Source organism: Hyla sarda, chromosome 3 (assembly GCF_029499605.1).
Source record: "Hyla sarda isolate aHylSar1 chromosome 3, aHylSar1.hap1, whole genome shotgun sequence".
NCBI lineage: Eukaryota > Metazoa > Chordata > Amphibia > Anura > Hylidae > Hyla > Hyla sarda.
Genome location: NC_079191.1, coordinates 3,853,870 through 3,874,574, shown reverse-complemented (window position 1 = coordinate 3,874,574; position 20,705 = coordinate 3,853,870). Strand labels below are relative to the sequence as shown.

Sequence of the window (20,705 nt, the reverse complement as noted above, 5' to 3'; positions counted from 1 at the left end):
CGGTCTCTGCCGTTTCAGCAAGTTTAGCTTAAAAGCCGATTGTTATGGGCTGAAGTCCACCTGGAGACCAGCATTTGGGTTTTCGCTTGTGCCTAGTCACGAGCATGCAGCACCGTTGTCTCTGTGGCGCAATCGGTTAGCGCGTTCGGCTGTTAACCGAAAGGTTGGTGGTTCAAGCCCACCCAGGGACGAGGTCCCCTTTTTGATTTGGTTGCACGTCACAGCTAAAGGTGGTTCTTTGGCGAGCCTTAGATGTGCTCTCAACTGAAAGCTTGGTCTCTGTGCCTGTTTTAAAGTCCCAATGTTGACGGGAGACCTCTCTGGAAAGGGTGTTTCTAGTGTTAAGAGTAGGGGTCAGCGGAAGTGTGTGTGTTTCAGCAGCTTGAAACATCCCAAATGAAAACATACCCCCCAAAAAAATGTCCTTCGAGCCGGAATCGAACCAGCGACCTAAGGATTGCCGATTGTTCTACTACAGTCCTCCGCTCTACCAGCTGAGCTATCGAAGGATTGGCAAAGCTGGGTGTGTGCAACTCTTTGGCTTGGCTAAGAGTGCCATGAGCATTAGCTAAAAAGATGTTTGAAAAAGTCAAAAAGTTTTTGGAGGATGCGGGCATCGATCCCGCTACCTCTCGCATGCTAAGCGAGCGCTCTACCATTTGAGCTAATCCCCCATGTCTGACCCACGCATTTAGCCACGCAATCCACTGATCAATCTCTGTAACTGTTTGAAACTTTTTTTTTTTTTTTTTTTAAGTGTCAAAATATTTTTGACATTAGAAGACTAAGACTGGGATGTTTACAGAGCTTCGCGTGGCTTAATACTTAGGACAAGAAAGTTGTTATGTAGCAGATGAGGCTCTAGAGCCATGGGACCCTTTTGGGAGGAGCATTGTAATGGGAGGAGCATTGTAATGTAAGGAGCTGAAAGGGTGCTTCTAGCTGCAAAATTTTTTACCATGAAAGAGCAAGCATAGGAGACAGGTGACAAAACCTTGAAAGAAATGCGTTGGCCGGGAATCGAACCCGGGTCAACTGCTTGGAAGGCAGCTATGCTTACCACTATACCACCAACGCTTCTTTGACAGCTGTGATGTCGGTGATGTCGGTGACGTCTGTGATTCGCATGGCTTAGACTGACTACTTCTGCTATCATGAAGAGCAAAATTCGTTCACAAAGACCTTAAAACACCTCCAAAGAAGAGGAACAATGCGTTGGCCTAGAAACGAACTTGCCTCAATTACAATGGTGGAAACAGTGAAATTGATTGCTTAGCAGAGGATGGTTTCGATCCATCGACCTCTGGGTTATGGGCCCAGCACGCTTCCGCTGCGCCACTCTGCTTCTGTCTGTAAAGGAGATGAGAAGCATAACTACCCTCTGGTTCCTGTCAAGCTGCTAGTGGGAAGGCGGTCTCTGCCGTTTCAGCAAGTTTAGCTTAAAAGCCGATTGTTATGGGCTGAAGTCCACCTGGAGACCAGCATTTGGGTTTTCGCTTGTGCCTAGTCACGAGCATGCAGCACCGTTGTCTCTGTGGCGCAATCGGTTAGCGCGTTCGGCTGTTAACCGAAAGGTTGGTGGTTCAAGCCCACCCAGGGACGAGGTCCCCTTTTTGATTTGGTTGCACGTCACAGCTAAAGGTGGTTCTTTGGCGAGCCTTAGATGTGCTCTCAACTGAAAGCTTGGTCTCTGTGCCTGTTTTAAAGTCCCAATGTTGACGGGAGACCTCTCTGGAAAGGGTGTTTCTAGTGTTAAGAGTAGGGGTCAGCGGAAGTGTGTGTGTTTCAGCAGCTTGAAACATCCCAAATGAAAACATACCCCCCAAAAAAATGTCCTTCGAGCCGGAATCGAACCAGCAACCTAAGGATTGCCGATTGTTCTACTACAGTCCTCCGCTCTACCAGCTGAGCTATCGAAGGATTGGCAAAGCTGGGTGTGTGCAACTCTTTGGCTTGGCTAAGAGTGCCATGAGCATTAGCTAAAAAGATGTTTGAAAAAGTCAAAAAGTTTTTGGAGGATGCGGGCATCGATCCCGCTACCTCTCGCATGCTAAGCGAGCGCTCTACCATTTGAGCTAATCCCCCATGTCTGACCCATGCATTTAGCCACGCAATCCACTGATCAATCTCTGTAACTGTTTGAAACTTTTTTTTTTTTTTTTTTTAAGTGTCAAAATATTTTTGACATTAGAAGACTAAGACTGGGATGTTTACAGAGCTTCGCGTGGCTTAATACTTAGGACAAGAAAGTTGTTATGTAGCAGATGAGGCTCTAGAGCCATGGGACCCTTTTGGGAGGAGCATTGTAATGGGAGGAGCATTGTAATGTAAGGAGCTGAAAGGGTGCTTCAAGCTGCAAAATTTTTTACCATGAAAGAGCAAGCATAGGAGACAGGTGACAAAACCTTGAAAGAAATGCGTTGGCCGGGAATCGAACCCGGGTCAACTGCTTGGACGGCAGCTATGCTTACCACTATACCACCAACGCTTCTTTGACAGCTGTGATGTCGGTGATGTCGGTGACGTCTGTGATTCGCATGGCTTAGACTGACTACTTCTGCTATCATGAAGAGCAAAATTCGTTCACAAAGACCTTAAAACACCTCCAAAGAAGAGGAACAATGCGTTGGCCTAGAAACGAACTTGCCTCAATTACAATGGTGGAAACAGTGAAATTGATTGCTTAGCAGAGGATGGTTTCGATCCATCGACCTCTGGGTTATGGGCCCAGCACGCTTCCGCTGCGCCACTCTGGTTCTGTCTGTAAAGGAGATGAGAAGCATAACTACCCTCTGGTTCCTGTCAAGCTGCTAGTGGGAAGGCGGTCTCTGCCGTTTCAGCAAGTTTAGCTTAAAAGCCGATTGTTATGGGCTGAAGTCCACCTGGAGACCAGCATTTGGGTTTTCGCTTGTGCCTAGTCACGAGCATGCAGCACCGTTGTCTCTGTGGCGCAATCGGTTAGCGCGTTCGGCTGTTAACCGAAAGGTTGGTGGTTCAAGCCCACCCAGGGACGAGGTCCCCTTTTTGATTTGGTTGCACGTCACAGCTAAAGGTGGTTCTTTGGCGAGCCTTAGATGTGCTCTCAACTGAAAGCTTGGTCTCTGTGCCTGTTTTAAAGTCCCAATGTTGACGGGAGACCTCTCTGGAAAGGGTGTTTCTAGTGTTAAGAGTAGGGGTCAGCGGAAGTGTGTGTGTTTCAGCAGCTTGAAACATCCCAAATGAAAACATACCCCCCAAAAAAATGTCCTTCGAGCCGGAATCGAACCAGCGACCTAAGGATTGCCGATTGTTCTACTACAGTCCTCCGCTCTACCAGCTGAGCTATCGAAGGATTGGCAAAGCTGGGTGTGTGCAACTCTTTGGCTTGGCTAAGAGTGCCATGAGCATTAGCTAAAAAGATGTTTGAAAAAGTCAAAAAGTTTTTGGAGGATGCGGGCATCGATCCCGCTACCTCTCGCATGCTAAGCGAGCGCTCTACCATTTGAGCTAATCCCCCATGTCTGACCCACGCATTTAGCCACGCAATCCACTGATCAATCTCTGTAACTGTTTGAAACTTTTTTTTTTTTTTTTTTTAAGTGTCAAAATATTTTTGACATTAGAAGACTAAGACTGGGATGTTTACAGAGCTTCGCGTGGCTTAATACTTAGGACAAGAAAGTTGTTATGTAGCAGATGAGGCTCTAGAGCCATGGGACCCTTTTGGGAGGAGCATTGTAATGGGAGGAGCATTGTAATGTAAGGAGCTGAAAGGGTGCTTCTAGCTGCAAAATTTTTTACCATGAAAGAGCAAGCATAGGAGACAGGTGACAAAACCTTGAAAGAAATGCGTTGGCCGGGAATCGAACCCGGGTCAACTGCTTGGAAGGCAGCTATGCTTACCACTATACCACCAACGCTTCTTTGACAGCTGTGATGTCGGTGATGTCGGTGACGTCTGTGATTCGCATGGCTTAGACTGACTACTTCTGCTATCATGAAGAGCAAAATTCGTTCACAAAGACCTTAAAACACCTCCAAAGAAGAGGAACAATGCGTTGGCCTAGAAACGAACTTGCCTCAATTACAATGGTGGAAACAGTGAAATTGATTGCTTAGCAGAGGATGGTTTCGATCCATCGACCTCTGGGTTATGGGCCCAGCACGCTTCCGCTGCGCCACTCTGCTTCTGTCTGTAAAGGAGATGAGAAGCATAACTACCCTCTGGTTCCTGTCAAGCTGCTAGTGGGAAGGCGGTCTCTGCCGTTTCAGCAAGTTTAGCTTAAAAGCCGATTGTTATGGGCTGAAGTCCACCTGGAGACCAGCATTTGGGTTTTCGCTTGTGCCTAGTCACGAGCATGCAGCACCGTTGTCTCTGTGGCGCAATCGGTTAGCGCGTTCGGCTGTTAACCGAAAGGTTGGTGGTTCAAGCCCACCCAGGGACGAGGTCCCCTTTTTGATTTGGTTGCACGTCACAGCTAAAGGTGGTTCTTTGGCGAGCCTTAGATGTGCTCTCAACTGAAAGCTTGGTCTCTGTGCCTGTTTTAAAGTCCCAATGTTGACGGGAGACCTCTCTGGAAAGGGTGTTTCTAGTGTTAAGAGTAGGGGTCAGCGGAAGTGTGTGTGTTTCAGCAGCTTGAAACATCCCAAATGAAAACATACCCCCCAAAAAAATGTCCTTCGAGCCGGAATCGAACCAGCGACCTAAGGATTGCCGATTGTTCTACTACAGTCCTCCGCTCTACCAGCTGAGCTATCGAAGGATTGGCAAAGCTGGGTGTGTGCAACTCTTTGGCTTGGCTAAGAGTGCCATGAGCATTAGCTAAAAAGATGTTTGAAAAAGTCAAAAAGTTTTTGGAGGATGCGGGCATCGATCCCGCTACCTCTTGCATGCTAAGCGAGCGCTCTACCATTTGAGCTAATCCCCCATGTCTGACCCACGCATTTAGCCACGCAATCCACTGATCAATCTCTGTAACTGTTTGAAACTTTTTTTTTTTTTTTTTTTAAGTGTCAAAATATTTTTGACATTAGAAGACTAAGACTGGGATGTTTACAGAGCTTCGCGTGGCTTAATACTTAGGACAAGAAAGTTGTTATGTAGCAGATGAGGCTCTAGAGCCATGGGACCCTTTTGGGAGGAGCATTGTAATGGGAGGAGCATTGTAATGTAAGGAGCTGAAAGGGTGCTTCTAGCTGCAAAATTTTTTACCATGAAAGAGCAAGCATAGGAGACAGGTGACAAAACCTTGAAAGAAATGCGTTGGCCGGGAATCGAACCCGGGTCAACTGCTTGGAAGGCAGCTATGCTTACCACTATACCACCAACGCTTCTTTGACAGCTGTGATGTCGGTGATGTCGGTGACGTCTGTGATTCGCATGGCTTAGACTGACTACTTCTGCTATCATGAAGAGCAAAATTCGTTCACAAAGACCTTAAAACACCTCCAAAGAAGAGGAACAATGCGTTGGCCTAGAAACGAACTTGCCTCAATTACAATGGTGGAAACAGTGAAATTGATTGCTTAGCAGAGGATGGTTTCGATCCATCGACCTCTGGGTTATGGGCCCAGCACGCTTCCGCTGCGCCACTCTGCTTCTGTCTGTAAAGGAGATGAGAAGCATAACTACCCTCTGGTTCCTGTCAAGCTGCTAGTGGGAAGGCGGTCTCTGCCGTTTCAGCAAGTTTAGCTTAAAAGCCGATTGTTATGGGCTGAAGTCCACCTGGAGACCAGCATTTGGATTTTCGCTTGTGCCTAGTCACGAGCATGCAGCACCGTTGTCTCTGTGGCGCAATCGGTTAGCGCGTTCGGCTGTTAACCGAAAGGTTGGTGGTTCAAGCCCACCCAGGGACGAGGTCCCCTTTTTGATTTGGTTGCACGTCACAGCTAAAGGTGGTTCTTTGGCGAGCCTTAGATGTGCTCTCAACTGAAAGCTTGGTCTCTGTGCCTGTTTTAAAGTCCCAATGTTGACGGGAGACCTCTCTGGAAAGGGTGTTTCTAGTGTTAAGAGTAGGGGTCAGTGGAAGTGTGTGTGTTTCAGCAGCTTGAAACATCCCAAATGAAAACATACCCCCCAAAAAAATGTCCTTCGAGCCGGAATCGAACCAGCGACCTAAGGATTGCCGATTGTTCTACTACAGTCCTCCGCTCTACCAGCTGAGCTATCGAAGGATTGGCAAAGCTGGGTGTGTGCAACTCTTTGGCTTGGCTAAGAGTGCCATGAGCATTAGCTAAAAAGATGTTTGAAAAAGTCAAAAAGTTTTTGGAGGATGCGGGCATCGATCCCGCTACCTCTCGCATGCTAAGCGAGCGCTCTACCATTTGAGCTAATCCCCCATGTCTGACCCACGCATTTAGCCACGCAATCCACTGATCAATCTCTGTAACTGTTTGAAACTTTTTTTTTTTTTTTTTTTAAGTGTCAAAATATTTTTGACATTAGAAGACTAAGACTGGGATGTTTACAGAGCTTCGCGTGGCTTAATACTTAGGACAAGAAAGTTGTTATGTAGCAGATGAGGCTCTAGAGCCATGGGACCCTTTTGGGAGGAGCATTGTAATGGGAGGAGCATTGTAATGTAAGGAGCTGAAAGGGTGCTTCAAGCTGCAAAATTTTTTACCATGAAAGAGCAAGCATAGGAGACAGGTGACAAAACCTTGAAAGAAATGCGTTGGCCGGGAATCGAACCCGGGTCAACTGCTTGGACGGCAGCTATGCTTACCACTATACCACCAACGCTTCTTTGACAGCTGTGATGTCGGTGATGTCGGTGACGTCTGTGATTCGCATGGCTTAGACTGACTACTTCTGCTATCATGAAGAGCAAAATTCGTTCACAAAGACCTTAAAACACCTCCAAAGAAGAGGAACAATGCGTTGGCCTAGAAACGAACTTGCCTCAATTACAATGGTGGAAACAGTGAAATTGATTGCTTAGCAGAGGATGGTTTCGATCCATCGACCTCTGGGTTATGGGCCCAGCACGCTTCCGCTGCGCCACTCTGCTTCTGTCTGTAAAGGAGATGAGAAGCATAACTACCCTCTGGTTCCTGTCAAGCTGCTAGTGGGAAGGCGGTCTCTGCCGTTTCAGCAAGTTTAGCTTAAAAGCCGATTGTTATGGGCTGAAGTCCACCTGGAGACCAGCATTTGGGTTTTCGCTTGTGCCTAGTCACGAGCATGCAGCACCGTTGTCTCTGTGGCGCAATCGGTTAGCGCGTTCGGCTGTTAACCGAAAGGTTGGTGGTTCAAGCCCACCCAGGGACGAGGTCCCCTTTTTGATTTGGTTGCACGTCACAGCTAAAGGTGGTTCTTTGGCGAGCCTTAGATGTGCTCTCAACTGAAAGCTTGGTCTCTGTGCCTGTTTTAAAGTCCCAATGTTGACGGGAGACCTCTCTGGAAAGGGTGTTTCTAGTGTTAAGAGTAGGGGTCAGCGGAAGTGTGTGTGTTTCAGCAGCTTGAAACATCCCAAATGAAAACATACCCCCCAAAAAAATGTCCTTCGAGCCGGAATCGAACCAGCGACCTAAGGATTGCCGATTGTTCTACTACAGTCCTCCGCTCTACCAGCTGAGCTATCGAAGGATTGGCAAAGCTGGGTGTGTGCAACTCTTTGGCTTGGCTAAGAGTGCCATGAGCATTAGCTAAAAAGATGTTTGAAAAAGTCAAAAAGTTTTTGGAGGATGCGGGCATCGATCCCGCTACCTCTCGCATGCTAAGCGAGCGCTCTACCATTTGAGCTAATCCCCCATGTCTGACCCACGCATTTAGCCACGCAATCCACTGATCAATCTCTGTAACTGTTTGAAACTTTTTTTTTTTTTTTTTTTAAGTGTCAAAATATTTTTGACATTAGAAGACTAAGACTGGGATGTTTACAGAGCTTCGCGTGGCTTAATACTTAGGACAAGAAAGTTGTTATGTAGCAGATGAGGCTCTAGAGCCATGGGACCCTTTTGGGAGGAGCATTGTAATGGGAGGAGCATTGTAATGTAAGGAGCTGAAAGGGTGCTTCTAGCTGCAAAATTTTTTACCATGAAAGAGCAAGCATAGGAGACAGGTGACAAAACCTTGAAAGAAATGCGTTGGCCGGGAATCGAACCCGGGTCAACTGCTTGGAAGGCAGCTATGCTTACCACTATACCACCAACGCTTCTTTGACAGCTGTGATGTCGGTGATGTCGGTGACGTCTGTGATTCGCATGGCTTAGACTGACTACTTCTGCTATCATGAAGAGCAAAATTCGTTCACAAAGACCTTAAAACACCTCCAAAGAAGAGGAACAATGCGTTGGCCTAGAAACGAACTTGCCTCAATTACAATGGTGGAAACAGTGAAATTGATTGCTTAGCAGAGGATGGTTTCGATCCATCGACCTCTGGGTTATGGGCCCAGCACGCTTCCGCTGCGCCACTCTGCTTCTGTCTGTAAAGGAGATGAGAAGCATAACTACCCTCTGGTTCCTGTCAAGCTGCTAGTGGGAAGGCGGTCTCTGCCGTTTCAGCAAGTTTAGCTTAAAAGCCGATTGTTATGGGCTGAAGTCCACCTGGAGACCAGCATTTGGGTTTTCGCTTGTGCCTAGTCACGAGCATGCAGCACCGTTGTCTCTGTGGCGCAATCGGTTAGCGCGTTCGGCTGTTAACCGAAAGGTTGGTGGTTCAAGCCCACCCAGGGACGAGGTCCCCTTTTTGATTTGGTTGCACGTCACAGCTAAAGGTGGTTCTTTGGCGAGCCTTAGATGTGCTCTCAACTGAAAGCTTGGTCTCTGTGCCTGTTTTAAAGTCCCAATGTTGACGGGAGACCTCTCTGGAAAGGGTGTTTCTAGTGTTAAGAGTAGGGGTCAGCGGAAGTGTGTGTGTTTCAGCAGCTTGAAACATCCCAAATGAAAACATACCCCCCAAAAAAATGTCCTTCGAGCCGGAATCGAACCAGCGACCTAAGGATTGCCGATTGTTCTACTACAGTCCTCCGCTCTACCAGCTGAGCTATCGAAGGATTGGCAAAGCTGGGTGTGTGCAACTCTTTGGCTTGGCTAAGAGTGCCATGAGCATTAGCTAAAAAGATGTTTGAAAAAGTCAAAAAGTTTTTGGAGGATGCGGGCATCGATCCCGCTACCTCTCGCATGCTAAGCGAGCGCTCTACCATTTGAGCTAATCCCCCATGTCTGACCCACGCATTTAGCCACGCAATCCACTGATCAATCTCTGTAACTGTTTGAAACTTTTTTTTTTTTTTTTTTTAAGTGTCAAAATATTTTTGACATTAGAAGACTAAGACTGGGATGTTTACAGAGCTTCGCGTGGCTTAATACTTAGGACAAGAAAGTTGTTATGTAGCAGATGAGGCTCTAGAGCCATGGGACCCTTTTGGGAGGAGCATTGTAATGGGAGGAGCATTGTAATGTAAGGAGCTGAAAGGGTGCTTCTAGCTGCAAAATTTTTTACCATGAAAGAGCAAGCATAGGAGACAGGTGACAAAACCTTGAAAGAAATGCGTTGGCCGGGAATCGAACCCGGGTCAACTGCTTGGAAGGCAGCTATGCTTACCACTATACCACCAACGCTTCTTTGACAGCTGTGATGTCGGTGATGTCGGTGACGTCTGTGATTCGCATGGCTTAGACTGACTACTTCTGCTATCATGAAGAGCAAAATTCGTTCACAAAGACCTTAAAACACCTCCAAAGAAGAGGAACAATGCGTTGGCCTAGAAACGAACTTGCCTCAATTACAATGGTGGAAACAGTGAAATTGATTGCTTAGCAGAGGATGGTTTCGATCCATCGACCTCTGGGTTATGGGCCCAGCACGCTTCCGCTGCGCCACTCTGCTTCTGTCTGTAAAGGAGATGAGAAGCATAACTACCCTCTGGTTCCTGTCAAGCTGCTAGTGGGAAGGCGGTCTCTGCCGTTTCAGCAAGTTTAGCTTAAAAGCCGATTGTTATGGGCTGAAGTCCACCTGGAGACCAGCATTTGGGTTTTCGCTTGTGCCTAGTCACGAGCATGCAGCACCGTTGTCTCTGTGGCGCAATCGGTTAGCGCGTTCGGCTGTTAACCGAAAGGTTGGTGGTTCAAGCCCACCCAGGGACGAGGTCCCCTTTTTGATTTGGTTGCACGTCACAGCTAAAGGTGGTTCTTTGGCGAGCCTTAGATGTGCTCTCAACTGAAAGCTTGGTCTCTGTGCCTGTTTTAAAGTCCCAATGTTGACGGGAGACCTCTCTGGAAAGGGTGTTTCTAGTGTTAAGAGTAGGGGTCAGTGGAAGTGTGTGTGTTTCAGCAGCTTGAAACATCCCAAATGAAAACATACCCCCCAAAAAAATGTCCTTCGAGCCGGAATCGAACCAGCGACCTAAGGATTGCCGATTGTTCTACTACAGTCCTCCGCTCTACCAGCTGAGCTATCGAAGGATTGGCAAAGCTGGGTGTGTGCAACTCTTTGGCTTGGCTAAGAGTGCCATGAGCATTAGCTAAAAAGATGTTTGAAAAAGTCAAAAAGTTTTTGGAGGATGCGGGCATCGATCCCGCTACCTCTCGCATGCTAAGCGAGCGCTCTACCATTTGAGCTAATCCCCCATGTCTGACCCACGCATTTAGCCACGCAATCCACTGATCAATCTCTGTAACTGTTTGAAACTTTTTTTTTTTTTTTTTTTAAGTGTCAAAATATTTTTGACATTAGAAGACTAAGACTGGGATGTTTACAGAGCTTCGCGTGGCTTAATACTTAGGACAAGAAAGTTGTTATGTAGCAGATGAGGCTCTAGAGCCATGGGACCCTTTTGGGAGGAGCATTGTAATGGGAGGAGCATTGTAATGTAAGGAGCTGAAAGGGTGCTTCAAGCTGCAAAATTTTTTACCATGAAAGAGCAAGCATAGGAGACAGGTGACAAAACCTTGAAAGAAATGCGTTGGCCGGGAATCGAACCCGGGTCAACTGCTTGGACGGCAGCTATGCTTACCACTATACCACCAACGCTTCTTTGACAGCTGTGATGTCGGTGATGTCGGTGACGTCTGTGATTCGCATGGCTTAGACTGACTACTTCTGCTATCATGAAGAGCAAAATTCGTTCACAAAGACCTTAAAACACCTCCAAAGAAGAGGAACAATGCGTTGGCCTAGAAACGAACTTGCCTCAATTACAATGGTGGAAACAGTGAAATTGATTGCTTAGCAGAGGATGGTTTCGATCCATCGACCTCTGGGTTATGGGCCCAGCACGCTTCCGCTGCGCCACTCTGCTTCTGTCTGTAAAGGAGATGAGAAGCATAACTACCCTCTGGTTCCTGTCAAGCTGCTAGTGGGAAGGCGGTCTCTGCCGTTTCAGCAAGTTTAGCTTAAAAGCCGATTGTTATGGGCTGAAGTCCACCTGGAGACCAGCATTTGGGTTTTCGCTTGTGCCTAGTCACGAGCATGCAGCACCGTTGTCTCTGTGGCGCAATCGGTTAGCGCGTTCGGCTGTTAACCGAAAGGTTGGTGGTTCAAGCCCACCCAGGGACGAGGTCCCCTTTTTGATTTGGTTGCACGTCACAGCTAAAGGTGGTTCTTTGGCGAGCCTTAGATGTGCTCTCAACTGAAAGCTTGGTCTCTGTGCCTGTTTTAAAGTCCCAATGTTGACGGGAGACCTCTCTGGAAAGGGTGTTTCTAGTGTTAAGAGTAGGGGTCAGCGGAAGTGTGTGTGTTTCAGCAGCTTGAAACATCCCAAATGAAAACATACCCCCCAAAAAAATGTCCTTCGAGCCGGAATCGAACCAGCGACCTAAGGATTGCCGATTGTTCTACTACAGTCCTCCGCTCTACCAGCTGAGCTATCGAAGGATTGGCAAAGCTGGGTGTGTGCAACTCTTTGGCTTGGCTAAGAGTGCCATGAGCATTAGCTAAAAAGATGTTTGAAAAAGTCAAAAAGTTTTTGGAGGATGCGGGCATCGATCCCGCTACCTCTCGCATGCTAAGCGAGCGCTCTACCATTTGAGCTAATCCCCCATGTCTGACCCACGCATTTAGCCACGCAATCCACTGATCAATCTCTGTAACTGTTTGAAACTTTTTTTTTTTTTTTTTTTTTTTTTTTTTAAGTGTCAAAATATTTTTGACATTAGAAGACTAAGACTGGGATGTTTACAGAGCTTCGCGTGGCTTAATACTTAGGACAAGAAAGTTGTTATGTAGCAGATGAGGCTCTAGAGCCATGGGACCCTTTTGGGAGGAGCATTGTAATGGGAGGAGCATTGTAATGTAAGGAGCTGAAAGGGTGCTTCAAGCTGCAAAATTTTTTACCATGAAAGAGCAAGCATAGGAGACAGGTGAAAAAACCTTGAAAGAAATGCGTTGGCCGGGAATCGAACCCGGGTCAACTGCTTGGACGGCAGCTATGCTTACCACTATACCACCAACGCTTCTGTGACAGCTGTGATGTCGGTGATGTCGGTGACGTCTGTGATTCGCATGGCTTAGACTGACTACTTCTGCTATCATGAAGAGCAAAATTCGTTCACAAAGACCATAAAACACCTCCAAAGAAGAGGAACAATGCGTTGGCCTAGAAACGAACTTGCCTCAATTACAATGGTGGAAACAGTAAAATTGATTGCTTAGCAGAGGATGGTTTCGATCCATCGACCTCTGGGTTATGGGCCCAGCACGCTTCCGCTGCACCACTCTGCTTCTGTCTGTAAAGGAGATGAGAAGCATAACTACCCTCTGGTTTCTGTCAAGCTGCTAGCGGGAAGGCGGTCTCTGCCGTTTCAGCAAGTTTAGCTTAAAAGCCGATTGTTATGGGCTGAAGTCCACCTGGAGACCAGCATTTGGATTTTCGCTTGTGCCTAGTCACGAGCATGCAGCACCGTTGTCTCTGTGGCGCAATCGGTTAGCGCGTTCGGCTGTTAACCGAAAGGTTGGTGGTTCAAGCCCACCCAGGGACGAGGTCCCCTTTTTGATTTGGTTGCACGTCACAGCTAAAGGTGGTTCTTTGGCGAGCCTTAGATGTGCTCTCAACTGAAAGCTTGGTCTCTGTGCCTGTTTTAAAGTCCCAATGTTGACGGGAGACCTCTCTGGAAAGGGTGTTTCTAGTGTTAAGAGTAGGGGTCAGCGGAAGTGTGTGTGTTTCAGCAGCTTGAAACATCCCAAATGAAAACATACCCCCCAAAAAAATGTCCTTCGAGCCGGAATCGAACCAGCGACCTAAGGATTGCCGATTGTTCTACTACAGTCCTCCACTCTACCAGCTGAGCTATCGAAGGATTGGCAAAGCTGGGTGTGTGCAACTCTTTGGCTTGGCTAAGAGTGCCATGAGCATTAGCTAAAAAGATGTTTGAAAAAGTCAAAAAGTTTTTGGAGGATGCGGGCATCGATCCCGCTACCTCTCGCATGCTAAGCGAGCGCTCTACCATTTGAGCTAATCCCCCATGTCTGACCCACGCATTTAGCCACGCAATCCACTGATCAATCTCTGTAACTGTTTGAAACTTTTTTTTTTTTTTTTTTTTTTTTAAGTGTCAAAATATTTTTGACATTAGAACACTAAGACTGGGATGTTTACAGAGCTTCGCGTGGCTTAATACTTAGGACAAGAAAGTTGTTATGTAGCAGATGAGGCTCTAGAGCCATGGGACCCTTTTGGGAGGAGCATTGTAATGGGAGGAGCATTGTAATGTAAGGAGCTGAAAGGGTGCTTCTAGCTGCAAAATTTTTTACCATGAAAGAGCAAGCATAGGAGACAGGTGACAAAACCTTGAAAGAAATGCGTTGGCCGGGAATCGAACCCGGGTCAACTGCTTGGAAGGCAGCTATGCTTACCACTATACCACCAACGCTTCTGTGACAGCTGTGATGTCGGTGATGTCGGTGACGTCTGTGATTCGCATGGCTTAGACTGACTACTTCTGCTATCATGAAGAGCAAAATTCGTTCACAAAGACCTTAAAACACCTCCAAAGAAGAGGAACAATGCGTTGGCCTAGAAACGAACTTGCCTCAATTACAATGGTGGAAACAGTAAAATTGATTGCTTAGCAGAGGATGGTTTCGATCCATCGACCTCTGGGTTATGGGCCCAGCACGCTTCCGCTGCGCCACTCTGCTTCTGTCTGTAAAGGAGATGAGAAGCATAACTACCCTCTGGTTTCTGTCAAGCTGCTAGCGGGAAGGCGGTCTCTGCCGTTTCAGCAAGTTTAGCTTAAAAGCCGATTGTTATGGGCTGAAGTCCACCTGGAGACCAGCATTTGGGTTTTCGCTTGTGCCTAGTCACGAGCATGCAGCACCGTTGTCTCTGTGGCGCAATCGGTTAGCGCGTTCGGCTGTTAACCGAAAGGTTGGTGGTTCAAGCCCACCCAGGGACGAGGTCCCCTTTTTGATTTGGTTGCACGTCACAGCTAAAGGTGGTTCTTTGGCGAGCCTTAGATGTGCTCTCAACTGAAAGCTTGGTCTCTGTGCCTGTTTTAAAGTCCCAATGTTGACGGGAGACCTCTCTGGAAAGGGTGTTTCTAGTGTTAAGAGTAGGGGTCAGCGGAAGTGTGTGTGTTTCAGCAGCTTGAAACATCCCAAATGAAAACATACCCCCCAAAAAAATGTCCTTCGAGCCAGAATCGAACCAGCGACCTAAGGATTGCCGATTGTTCTACTACAGTCCTCCGCTCTACCAGCTGAGCTATCGAAGGATTGGCAAAGCTGGGTGTGTGCAACTCTTTGGCTTGGCTAAGAGTGCCATGAGCATTAGCTAAAAAGATGTTTGAAAAAGTCAAAAAGTTTTTGGAGGATGCGGGCATCGATCCCGCTACCTCTCGCATGCTAAGCGAGCGCTCTACCATTTGAGCTAATCCCCCATGTCTGACCCACGCATTTAGCCACGCAATCCACTGATCAATCTCTGTAACTGTTTGAAACTTTTTTTTTTTTTTTTTTTAAGTGTCAAAATATTTTTGACATTAGAAGACTAAGACTGGGATGTTTACAGAGCTTCGCGTGGCTTAATACTTAGGACAAGAAAGTTGTTATGTAGCAGATGAGGCTCTAGAGCCATGGGACCCTTTTGGGAGGAGCATTGTAATGGGAGGAGCATTGTAATGTAAGGAGCTGAAAGGGTGCTTCTAGCTGCAAAATTTTTTACCATGAAAGAGCAAGCATAGGAGACAGGTGACAAAACCTTGAAAGAAATGCGTTGGCCGGGAATCGAACCCGGGTCAACTGCTTGGAAGGCAGGTATGCTTACCACTATACCACCAACGCTTCTGTGACAGCTGTGATGTCGGTGATGTCGGTGACGTCTGTGATTCGCATGGCTTAGACTGACTACTTCTGCTATCATGAAGAGCAAAATTCGTTCACAAAGACCTTAAAACACCTCCAAAGAAGAGGAACAATGCGTTGGCCTAGAAACGAACTTGCCTCAATTACAATGGTGGAAACAGTAAAATTGATTGCTTAGCAGAGGATGGTTTCGATCCATCGACCTCTGGGTTATGGGCCCAGCATGCTTCCGCTGCGCCACTCTGCTTCTGTCTGTAAAGGAGATGAGAAGCATAACTACCCTCTGGTTTCTGTCAAGCTGCTAGCGGGAAGGCGGTCTCTGCCGTTTCAGCAAGTTTAGCTTAAAAGCCGATTGTTATGGGCTGAAGTCCACCTGGAGACCAGCATTTGGGTTTTCGCTTGTGCCTAGTCACGAGCATGCAGCACCGTTGTCTCTGTGGCGCAATCGGTTAGCGCGTTCGGCTGTTAACCGAAAGGTTGGTGGTTCAAGCCCACCCAGGGACGAGGTCCCCTTTTTGATTTGGTTGCACGTCACAGCTAAAGGTGGTTCTTTGGCGAGCCTTAGATGTGCTCTCAACTGAAAGCTTGGTCTCTGTGCCTGTTTTAAAGTCCCAATGTTGACGGGAGACCTCTCTGGAAAGGGTGTTTCTAGTGTTAAGAGTAGGGGTCAGCGGAAGTGTGTGTGTTTCAGCAGCTTGAAACATCCCAAATGAAAACATACCCCCCAAAAAAATGTCCTTCAAGCCAGAATCGAACCAGCGACCTAAGGATTGCCGATTGTTCTACTACAGTCCTCCGCTCTACCAGCTGAGCTATCGAAGGATTGGCAAAGCTGGGTGTGTGCAACTCTTTGGCTTGGCTAAGAGTGCCATGAGCATTAGCTAAAAAGATGTTTGAAAAAGTCAAAAAGTTTTTGGAGGATGCAGGCATCGATCCCGCTACCTCTCGCATGCTAAGCGAGCGCTCTACCATTTGAGCTAATCCCCCATGTCTGACCCACGCATTTAGCCACGCAATCCACTGATCAATCTCTGTAACTGTTTGAAACTTTTTTTTTTTTTTTTTTTTAAGTGTCAAAATATTTTTGACATTAGAAGACTAAGACTGGGATGTTTACAGAGCTTCGCGTGGCTTAATACTTAGGACAAGAAAGTTGTTATGTAGCAGATGAGGCTCTAGAGCCATGGGACCCTTTTGGGAGGAGCATTGTAATGGGAGGAGCATTGTAATGTAAGGAGCTGAAAGGGTGCTTCTAGCTGCAAAATTTTTTACCATGAAAGAGCAAGCATAGGAGACAGGTGACAAAACCTTGAAAGAAATGCGTTGGCCGGGAATCGAACCCGGGTCAACTGCTAGGAAGGCAGCTATGCTTACCACTATACCACCAACGCTTCTGTGACAGCTGTGATGTTGGTGATGTCGGTGACGTCTGTGATTCGCATGGCTTAGACTGACTACTTCTGCTATCATGAAGAGCAAAATTCGTTCACAAAGACCTTAAAACACCTCCAAAGAAGAGGAACAATGCGTTGGCCTAGAAACGAACTTGCCTCAATTACAATGGTGGAAACAGTGAAATTGATTGCTTAGCAGAGGATGGTTTCGATCCATCGACCTCTGGGTTATGGGCCCAGCACGCTTCCGCTGCGCCACTCTGCTTCTGTCTGTAAAGGAGATGAGAAGCATAACTACCCTCTGGTTCCTGTCAAGCTGCTAGTGGGAAGGCGGTCTCTGCCGTTTCAGCAAGTTTAGCTTAAAAGCCGATTGTTATGGGCTGAAGTCCACCTGGAGACCAGCATTTGGGTTTTCGCTTGTGCCTAGTCACGAGCATGCAGCACCGTTGTCTCTGTGGCGCAATTGGTTAGCGCGTTCGGCTGTTAACCGAAAGGTTGGTGGTTCAAGCCCACCCAGGGACGAGGTCCCCTTTTTGATTTGGTTGCACGTCACAGCTAAAGGTGGTTCTTTGGCGAGCCTTAGATGTGCTCTCAACTGAAAGCTTGGTCTCTGTGCCTGTTGTAAAGTCCCAATGTTGACGGGAGACCTCTCTGGAAAGGGTGTTTCTAGTGTTAAGAGTAGGGGTCAGCGGAAGTGTGTGTGTTTCAGCAGCTTGAAACATCCCAAATGAAAACATACCCCCCAAAAAAATGTCCTTCGAGCCAGAATCGAACCAGCGACCTAAGGATTGCCGATTGTTCTACTACAGTCCTCCGCTCTACCAGCTGAGCTATCGAAGGATTGGCAAAGCTGGGTGTGTGCAACTCTTTGGCTTGGCTAAGAGTGCCATGAGCATTAGCTAAAAAGATGTTTGAAAAAGTCAAAAAGTTTTTGGAGGATGCGGGCATCGATCCCGCTACCTCTCGCATGCTAAGCGAGCGCTCTACCATTTGAGCTAATCCCCCATGTCTGACCCACGCATTTAGCCACGCAATCCACTGATCAATCTCTGTAACTGTTTGAAACTTTTTTTTTTTTTTTTTTTAAGTGTCAAAATATTTTTGACATTAGAAGACTAAGACTGGGATGTTTACAGAGCTTCGCGTGGCTTAATACTTAGGACAAGAAAGTTGTTATGTAGCAGATGAGGCTCTAGAGCCATGGGACCCTTTTGGGAGGAGCATTGTAATGGGAGGAGCATTGTAATGTAAGGAGCTGAAAGGGTGCTTCTAGCTGCAAAATTTTTTACCATGAAAGAGCAAGCATAGGAGACAGGTGACAAAACCTTGAAAGAAATGCGTTGGCCGGGAATCGAACCCGGGTCAACTGCTTGGAAGGCAGCTATGCTCACCACTATACCACCAACGCTTCTGTGACAGCTGTGATGTCGGTGATGTCGGTGACGTCTGTGATTCGCATGGCTTAGACTGACTACTTCTGCTATCATGAAGAGCAAAATTCGTTCACAAAGACCTTAAAACACCTCCAAAGAAGAGGAACAATGCGTTGGCCTAGAAACGAACTTGCCTCAATTACAATAGTGGAAACAGTGAAATTGATTGCTTAGCAGAGGATGGTTTCGATCCATCGACCTCTGGGTTATGGGCCCAGCACGCTTCCGCTGTGCCACTCTGCTTCTGTCTGTAAAGGAGATGAGAAGCATAACTACCCTCTGGTTTCTGTCAAGCTGCTAGCGGGAAGGCGGTCTCTGCCGTTTCAGCAAGTTTAGCTTAAAAGCCGATTGTTATGGGCTGAAGTCCACCTGGAGACCAGCATTTGGGTTTTCGCTTGTGCCTAGTCACGAGCATGCAGCACCGTTGTCTCTGTGGCGCAATCGGTTAGCGCGTTCGGCTGTTAACCGAAAGGTTGGTGGTTCAAGCCCACCCAGGGACGAGGTCCCCTTTTTGATTTGGTTGCACGTCACAGCTAAAGGTGGTTCTTTGGCGAGCCTTAGATGTGCTCTCAACTGAAAGCTTGGTCTCTGTGCCTGTTTTAAAGTCCCAATGTTGACGGGAGACCTCTCTGGAAAGGGTGTTTCTAGTGTTAAGAGTAGGGGTCAGCGGAAGTGTGTGTGTTTCAGCAGCTTGAAACATCCCAAATGAAAACATACCCCCCAAAAAAATGTCCTTCGAGCCGGAATCGAACCAGCGACCTAAGGATTGCCGATTGTTCTACTACAGTCCTCCGCTCTACCAGCTGAGCTATCGAAGGATTGGCAAAGCTGGGTGTGTGCAACTCTTTGGCTTGGCTAAGAGTGCCATGAGCATTAGCTAAAAAGATGTTTGAAAAAGTCAAAAAGTTTTTGGAGGATGCGGGCATCGATCCCGCTACCTCTCGCATGCTAAGCGAGCGCTCTACCATTTGAGCTAATCCCCCATGTCTGACCCACGCATTTAGCCATGCAATCCACTGATCAATCTCTGTAACTGTTTGAAACTTTTTTTTTTTTTTTTTTTAAGTGTCAAAATATTTTTGACATTAGAAGACTAAGACTGGGATGTTTACAGAGCTTCGCGTGGCTTAATACTTAGGACAAGAAAGTTGTTATGTAGCAGATGAGGCTCTAGAGCCATGGGACCCTTTTGGGAGGAGCATTGTAATGGGAGGAGCATTGTAATGTAAGGAGCTGAAAGGGTGCTTCTAGCTGCAAAATTTTTTACCATGAAAGAGCAAGCATAGGAGACAGGTGACAAAACCTTGAAAGAAATGCGTTGGCCGGGAATCGAACCCGGGTCAACTGCTTGGAAGGCAGCTATGCTTACCACTATACCACCAACGCTTCTTTGACAGCTGTGATGTCGGTGATGTCGGTGATGTCGGTGACGTCTGTGATTCGCATGGCTTAGACTGACTACTTCTGCTATCATGAAGAGCAAAATTCGTTCACAAAGACCTTAAAACACCTCCAAAGAAGAGGAACAATGCGTTGGCCTAGAAACGAACTTGCCTCAATTACAATGGTGGAAACAGTGAAATTGATTGTTTAGCAGAGGATGGTTTCGATCCATCGACCTCTGGGTTATGGGCCCAGCACGCTTCCGCTGTGCCACTCTGCTTCTGTCTGTAAAGGAGATGAGAAGCATAACTACCCTCTGGTTCCTGTCAAGCTGCTAGTGGGAAGGCGGTCTCTGCCGTTTCAGCAAGTTTAGCTTAAAAGCCGATTGTTATGGGCTGAAGTCCACCTGGAGACCAGCATTTGGGTTTTCGCTTGTGCCTAGTCACGAGCATGCAGCACCGTTGTCTCTGTGGCGCAATCGGTTAGCGCGTTCGGCTGTTAACCGAAAGGTTGGTGGTTCAAGCCCACCCAGGGACGAGGTCCCCTTTTTGATTTGGTTGCACGTCACAGCTAAAGGTGGTTCTTTGGCGAGCCTTAGATGTGCTCTCAACTGAAAGCTTGGTCTCTGTGCCTGTTTTAAAGTCCCAATGTTGACGGGAGACCTCTCTGGAAAGGGTGTTTCTAGTGTTAAGAGTAGGGGTCAGCGGAAGTGTGTGTGTTTCAGCAGCTTGAAACATCCCAAATGAAAACATACCCCCCAAAAAAATGTCCTTCGAGCCGGAATCGAACCAGCGACCTAAGGATTGCCGATTGTTCTACTACAGTCCTCCGCTCTACCAGCTGAGCTATCGAAGGATTGGCAAAGCTGGGTGTGTGCAACTCTTTGGCTTGGCTAAGAGTGCCATGAGCATTAGCTAAAAAGATGTTTGAAAAAGTCAAAAAGTTTTTGGAGGATGCGGGCATCGATCCCGCTACCTCTCGCATGCTAAGCGAGCGCTCTACCATTTGAGCTAATCCCCCATGTCTGACCCACGCATTTAGCCACGCAATCCACTGATCAATCTCTGTAACTGTTTGAAACTTTTTTTTTTTTTTTTTTTTTTTTAAGTGTCAAAATATTTTTGACATTAGAACACTAAGACTGGGATGTTTACAGAGCTTCGCGTGGCTTAATACTTAGGACAAGAAAGTTGTTATGTAGCAGATGAGGCTCTAGAGCCATGGGACCCTTTTGGGAGGAGCATTGTAATGGGAGGAGCATTGTAATGTAAG

The 20,705-nt window shown here is 47.1% G+C and overlaps 51 non-coding genes across 51 annotated transcripts; 15 read left to right on the top strand and 36 right to left on the bottom strand.

Annotated features, from left to right (window-relative positions):
* The first annotated feature begins 117 nt into the window (after positions 1-117).
* Positions 118-191, top strand: TRNAN-GUU (transfer RNA asparagine (anticodon GUU)). The gene has a single exon. It is a non-coding gene; the product is annotated as a tRNA-Asn (tRNA).
* A 231-nt stretch (positions 192-422) lies between these two features.
* Positions 423-509, bottom strand: TRNAY-GUA (transfer RNA tyrosine (anticodon GUA)). Its single transcript is given in 2 exon segments — positions 423-458; positions 473-509. It is a non-coding gene; the product is annotated as a tRNA-Tyr (tRNA).
* A 92-nt stretch (positions 510-601) lies between these two features.
* On the bottom strand, positions 602-674 carry TRNAA-AGC (transfer RNA alanine (anticodon AGC)). Its single transcript has one exon. It is a non-coding gene; the product is annotated as a tRNA-Ala (tRNA).
* Positions 675-1,005: 331 nt separating this feature from the next.
* TRNAG-UCC (transfer RNA glycine (anticodon UCC)) lies at positions 1,006-1,077 on the bottom strand. Its single transcript has one exon. It is a non-coding gene; the product is annotated as a tRNA-Gly (tRNA).
* A 451-nt stretch (positions 1,078-1,528) lies between these two features.
* On the top strand, positions 1,529-1,602 carry TRNAN-GUU (transfer RNA asparagine (anticodon GUU)). The gene has a single exon. It is a non-coding gene; the product is annotated as a tRNA-Asn (tRNA).
* A 231-nt stretch (positions 1,603-1,833) lies between these two features.
* On the bottom strand, positions 1,834-1,920 carry TRNAY-GUA (transfer RNA tyrosine (anticodon GUA)). The gene is given in 2 exon segments: positions 1,834-1,869; positions 1,884-1,920. It is a non-coding gene; the product is annotated as a tRNA-Tyr (tRNA).
* Positions 1,921-2,012: 92 nt separating this feature from the next.
* On the bottom strand, positions 2,013-2,085 carry TRNAA-AGC (transfer RNA alanine (anticodon AGC)). Its single transcript has one exon. It is a non-coding gene; the product is annotated as a tRNA-Ala (tRNA).
* An 854-nt stretch (positions 2,086-2,939) lies between these two features.
* TRNAN-GUU (transfer RNA asparagine (anticodon GUU)) lies at positions 2,940-3,013 on the top strand. The gene has a single exon. It is a non-coding gene; the product is annotated as a tRNA-Asn (tRNA).
* Positions 3,014-3,244: 231 nt separating this feature from the next.
* TRNAY-GUA (transfer RNA tyrosine (anticodon GUA)) lies at positions 3,245-3,331 on the bottom strand. Its single transcript is given in 2 exon segments — positions 3,245-3,280; positions 3,295-3,331. It is a non-coding gene; the product is annotated as a tRNA-Tyr (tRNA).
* A 92-nt stretch (positions 3,332-3,423) lies between these two features.
* TRNAA-AGC (transfer RNA alanine (anticodon AGC)) lies at positions 3,424-3,496 on the bottom strand. The gene has a single exon. It is a non-coding gene; the product is annotated as a tRNA-Ala (tRNA).
* Positions 3,497-3,827: 331 nt separating this feature from the next.
* Positions 3,828-3,899, bottom strand: TRNAG-UCC (transfer RNA glycine (anticodon UCC)). Its single transcript has one exon. It is a non-coding gene; the product is annotated as a tRNA-Gly (tRNA).
* A 451-nt stretch (positions 3,900-4,350) lies between these two features.
* On the top strand, positions 4,351-4,424 carry TRNAN-GUU (transfer RNA asparagine (anticodon GUU)). The gene has a single exon. It is a non-coding gene; the product is annotated as a tRNA-Asn (tRNA).
* A 231-nt stretch (positions 4,425-4,655) lies between these two features.
* Positions 4,656-4,742, bottom strand: TRNAY-GUA (transfer RNA tyrosine (anticodon GUA)). The gene is given in 2 exon segments: positions 4,656-4,691; positions 4,706-4,742. It is a non-coding gene; the product is annotated as a tRNA-Tyr (tRNA).
* Positions 4,743-5,238: 496 nt separating this feature from the next.
* On the bottom strand, positions 5,239-5,310 carry TRNAG-UCC (transfer RNA glycine (anticodon UCC)). Its single transcript has one exon. It is a non-coding gene; the product is annotated as a tRNA-Gly (tRNA).
* A 451-nt stretch (positions 5,311-5,761) lies between these two features.
* TRNAN-GUU (transfer RNA asparagine (anticodon GUU)) lies at positions 5,762-5,835 on the top strand. The gene has a single exon. It is a non-coding gene; the product is annotated as a tRNA-Asn (tRNA).
* A 231-nt stretch (positions 5,836-6,066) lies between these two features.
* TRNAY-GUA (transfer RNA tyrosine (anticodon GUA)) lies at positions 6,067-6,153 on the bottom strand. Its single transcript is given in 2 exon segments — positions 6,067-6,102; positions 6,117-6,153. It is a non-coding gene; the product is annotated as a tRNA-Tyr (tRNA).
* Positions 6,154-6,245: 92 nt separating this feature from the next.
* Positions 6,246-6,318, bottom strand: TRNAA-AGC (transfer RNA alanine (anticodon AGC)). The gene has a single exon. It is a non-coding gene; the product is annotated as a tRNA-Ala (tRNA).
* An 854-nt stretch (positions 6,319-7,172) lies between these two features.
* TRNAN-GUU (transfer RNA asparagine (anticodon GUU)) lies at positions 7,173-7,246 on the top strand. The gene has a single exon. It is a non-coding gene; the product is annotated as a tRNA-Asn (tRNA).
* A 231-nt stretch (positions 7,247-7,477) lies between these two features.
* Positions 7,478-7,564, bottom strand: TRNAY-GUA (transfer RNA tyrosine (anticodon GUA)). The gene is given in 2 exon segments: positions 7,478-7,513; positions 7,528-7,564. It is a non-coding gene; the product is annotated as a tRNA-Tyr (tRNA).
* Positions 7,565-7,656: 92 nt separating this feature from the next.
* TRNAA-AGC (transfer RNA alanine (anticodon AGC)) lies at positions 7,657-7,729 on the bottom strand. The gene has a single exon. It is a non-coding gene; the product is annotated as a tRNA-Ala (tRNA).
* Positions 7,730-8,060: 331 nt separating this feature from the next.
* TRNAG-UCC (transfer RNA glycine (anticodon UCC)) lies at positions 8,061-8,132 on the bottom strand. Its single transcript has one exon. It is a non-coding gene; the product is annotated as a tRNA-Gly (tRNA).
* Positions 8,133-8,583: 451 nt separating this feature from the next.
* TRNAN-GUU (transfer RNA asparagine (anticodon GUU)) lies at positions 8,584-8,657 on the top strand. The gene has a single exon. It is a non-coding gene; the product is annotated as a tRNA-Asn (tRNA).
* Positions 8,658-8,888: 231 nt separating this feature from the next.
* Positions 8,889-8,975, bottom strand: TRNAY-GUA (transfer RNA tyrosine (anticodon GUA)). The gene is given in 2 exon segments: positions 8,889-8,924; positions 8,939-8,975. It is a non-coding gene; the product is annotated as a tRNA-Tyr (tRNA).
* Positions 8,976-9,067: 92 nt separating this feature from the next.
* TRNAA-AGC (transfer RNA alanine (anticodon AGC)) lies at positions 9,068-9,140 on the bottom strand. Its single transcript has one exon. It is a non-coding gene; the product is annotated as a tRNA-Ala (tRNA).
* A 331-nt stretch (positions 9,141-9,471) lies between these two features.
* On the bottom strand, positions 9,472-9,543 carry TRNAG-UCC (transfer RNA glycine (anticodon UCC)). The gene has a single exon. It is a non-coding gene; the product is annotated as a tRNA-Gly (tRNA).
* A 451-nt stretch (positions 9,544-9,994) lies between these two features.
* TRNAN-GUU (transfer RNA asparagine (anticodon GUU)) lies at positions 9,995-10,068 on the top strand. Its single transcript has one exon. It is a non-coding gene; the product is annotated as a tRNA-Asn (tRNA).
* A 231-nt stretch (positions 10,069-10,299) lies between these two features.
* On the bottom strand, positions 10,300-10,386 carry TRNAY-GUA (transfer RNA tyrosine (anticodon GUA)). Its single transcript is given in 2 exon segments — positions 10,300-10,335; positions 10,350-10,386. It is a non-coding gene; the product is annotated as a tRNA-Tyr (tRNA).
* Positions 10,387-10,478: 92 nt separating this feature from the next.
* On the bottom strand, positions 10,479-10,551 carry TRNAA-AGC (transfer RNA alanine (anticodon AGC)). Its single transcript has one exon. It is a non-coding gene; the product is annotated as a tRNA-Ala (tRNA).
* An 854-nt stretch (positions 10,552-11,405) lies between these two features.
* Positions 11,406-11,479, top strand: TRNAN-GUU (transfer RNA asparagine (anticodon GUU)). The gene has a single exon. It is a non-coding gene; the product is annotated as a tRNA-Asn (tRNA).
* Positions 11,480-11,710: 231 nt separating this feature from the next.
* On the bottom strand, positions 11,711-11,797 carry TRNAY-GUA (transfer RNA tyrosine (anticodon GUA)). Its single transcript is given in 2 exon segments — positions 11,711-11,746; positions 11,761-11,797. It is a non-coding gene; the product is annotated as a tRNA-Tyr (tRNA).
* A 92-nt stretch (positions 11,798-11,889) lies between these two features.
* On the bottom strand, positions 11,890-11,962 carry TRNAA-AGC (transfer RNA alanine (anticodon AGC)). Its single transcript has one exon. It is a non-coding gene; the product is annotated as a tRNA-Ala (tRNA).
* Positions 11,963-12,826: 864 nt separating this feature from the next.
* On the top strand, positions 12,827-12,900 carry TRNAN-GUU (transfer RNA asparagine (anticodon GUU)). Its single transcript has one exon. It is a non-coding gene; the product is annotated as a tRNA-Asn (tRNA).
* Positions 12,901-13,131: 231 nt separating this feature from the next.
* On the bottom strand, positions 13,132-13,218 carry TRNAY-GUA (transfer RNA tyrosine (anticodon GUA)). Its single transcript is given in 2 exon segments — positions 13,132-13,167; positions 13,182-13,218. It is a non-coding gene; the product is annotated as a tRNA-Tyr (tRNA).
* A 92-nt stretch (positions 13,219-13,310) lies between these two features.
* Positions 13,311-13,383, bottom strand: TRNAA-AGC (transfer RNA alanine (anticodon AGC)). The gene has a single exon. It is a non-coding gene; the product is annotated as a tRNA-Ala (tRNA).
* A 336-nt stretch (positions 13,384-13,719) lies between these two features.
* Positions 13,720-13,791, bottom strand: TRNAG-UCC (transfer RNA glycine (anticodon UCC)). Its single transcript has one exon. It is a non-coding gene; the product is annotated as a tRNA-Gly (tRNA).
* A 451-nt stretch (positions 13,792-14,242) lies between these two features.
* TRNAN-GUU (transfer RNA asparagine (anticodon GUU)) lies at positions 14,243-14,316 on the top strand. Its single transcript has one exon. It is a non-coding gene; the product is annotated as a tRNA-Asn (tRNA).
* Positions 14,317-14,547: 231 nt separating this feature from the next.
* TRNAY-GUA (transfer RNA tyrosine (anticodon GUA)) lies at positions 14,548-14,634 on the bottom strand. Its single transcript is given in 2 exon segments — positions 14,548-14,583; positions 14,598-14,634. It is a non-coding gene; the product is annotated as a tRNA-Tyr (tRNA).
* A 92-nt stretch (positions 14,635-14,726) lies between these two features.
* On the bottom strand, positions 14,727-14,799 carry TRNAA-AGC (transfer RNA alanine (anticodon AGC)). The gene has a single exon. It is a non-coding gene; the product is annotated as a tRNA-Ala (tRNA).
* Positions 14,800-15,653: 854 nt separating this feature from the next.
* TRNAN-GUU (transfer RNA asparagine (anticodon GUU)) lies at positions 15,654-15,727 on the top strand. The gene has a single exon. It is a non-coding gene; the product is annotated as a tRNA-Asn (tRNA).
* Positions 15,728-16,542: 815 nt separating this feature from the next.
* TRNAG-UCC (transfer RNA glycine (anticodon UCC)) lies at positions 16,543-16,614 on the bottom strand. The gene has a single exon. It is a non-coding gene; the product is annotated as a tRNA-Gly (tRNA).
* A 451-nt stretch (positions 16,615-17,065) lies between these two features.
* On the top strand, positions 17,066-17,139 carry TRNAN-GUU (transfer RNA asparagine (anticodon GUU)). Its single transcript has one exon. It is a non-coding gene; the product is annotated as a tRNA-Asn (tRNA).
* Positions 17,140-17,370: 231 nt separating this feature from the next.
* On the bottom strand, positions 17,371-17,457 carry TRNAY-GUA (transfer RNA tyrosine (anticodon GUA)). The gene is given in 2 exon segments: positions 17,371-17,406; positions 17,421-17,457. It is a non-coding gene; the product is annotated as a tRNA-Tyr (tRNA).
* Positions 17,458-17,549: 92 nt separating this feature from the next.
* On the bottom strand, positions 17,550-17,622 carry TRNAA-AGC (transfer RNA alanine (anticodon AGC)). The gene has a single exon. It is a non-coding gene; the product is annotated as a tRNA-Ala (tRNA).
* A 331-nt stretch (positions 17,623-17,953) lies between these two features.
* Positions 17,954-18,025, bottom strand: TRNAG-UCC (transfer RNA glycine (anticodon UCC)). Its single transcript has one exon. It is a non-coding gene; the product is annotated as a tRNA-Gly (tRNA).
* Positions 18,026-18,476: 451 nt separating this feature from the next.
* TRNAN-GUU (transfer RNA asparagine (anticodon GUU)) lies at positions 18,477-18,550 on the top strand. The gene has a single exon. It is a non-coding gene; the product is annotated as a tRNA-Asn (tRNA).
* Positions 18,551-18,781: 231 nt separating this feature from the next.
* On the bottom strand, positions 18,782-18,868 carry TRNAY-GUA (transfer RNA tyrosine (anticodon GUA)). The gene is given in 2 exon segments: positions 18,782-18,817; positions 18,832-18,868. It is a non-coding gene; the product is annotated as a tRNA-Tyr (tRNA).
* Positions 18,869-18,960: 92 nt separating this feature from the next.
* On the bottom strand, positions 18,961-19,033 carry TRNAA-AGC (transfer RNA alanine (anticodon AGC)). Its single transcript has one exon. It is a non-coding gene; the product is annotated as a tRNA-Ala (tRNA).
* Positions 19,034-19,364: 331 nt separating this feature from the next.
* TRNAG-UCC (transfer RNA glycine (anticodon UCC)) lies at positions 19,365-19,436 on the bottom strand. Its single transcript has one exon. It is a non-coding gene; the product is annotated as a tRNA-Gly (tRNA).
* A 460-nt stretch (positions 19,437-19,896) lies between these two features.
* Positions 19,897-19,970, top strand: TRNAN-GUU (transfer RNA asparagine (anticodon GUU)). Its single transcript has one exon. It is a non-coding gene; the product is annotated as a tRNA-Asn (tRNA).
* A 231-nt stretch (positions 19,971-20,201) lies between these two features.
* TRNAY-GUA (transfer RNA tyrosine (anticodon GUA)) lies at positions 20,202-20,288 on the bottom strand. The gene is given in 2 exon segments: positions 20,202-20,237; positions 20,252-20,288. It is a non-coding gene; the product is annotated as a tRNA-Tyr (tRNA).
* A 92-nt stretch (positions 20,289-20,380) lies between these two features.
* Positions 20,381-20,453, bottom strand: TRNAA-AGC (transfer RNA alanine (anticodon AGC)). Its single transcript has one exon. It is a non-coding gene; the product is annotated as a tRNA-Ala (tRNA).
* Between the last annotated feature and the right edge of the window lie 252 nt (positions 20,454-20,705).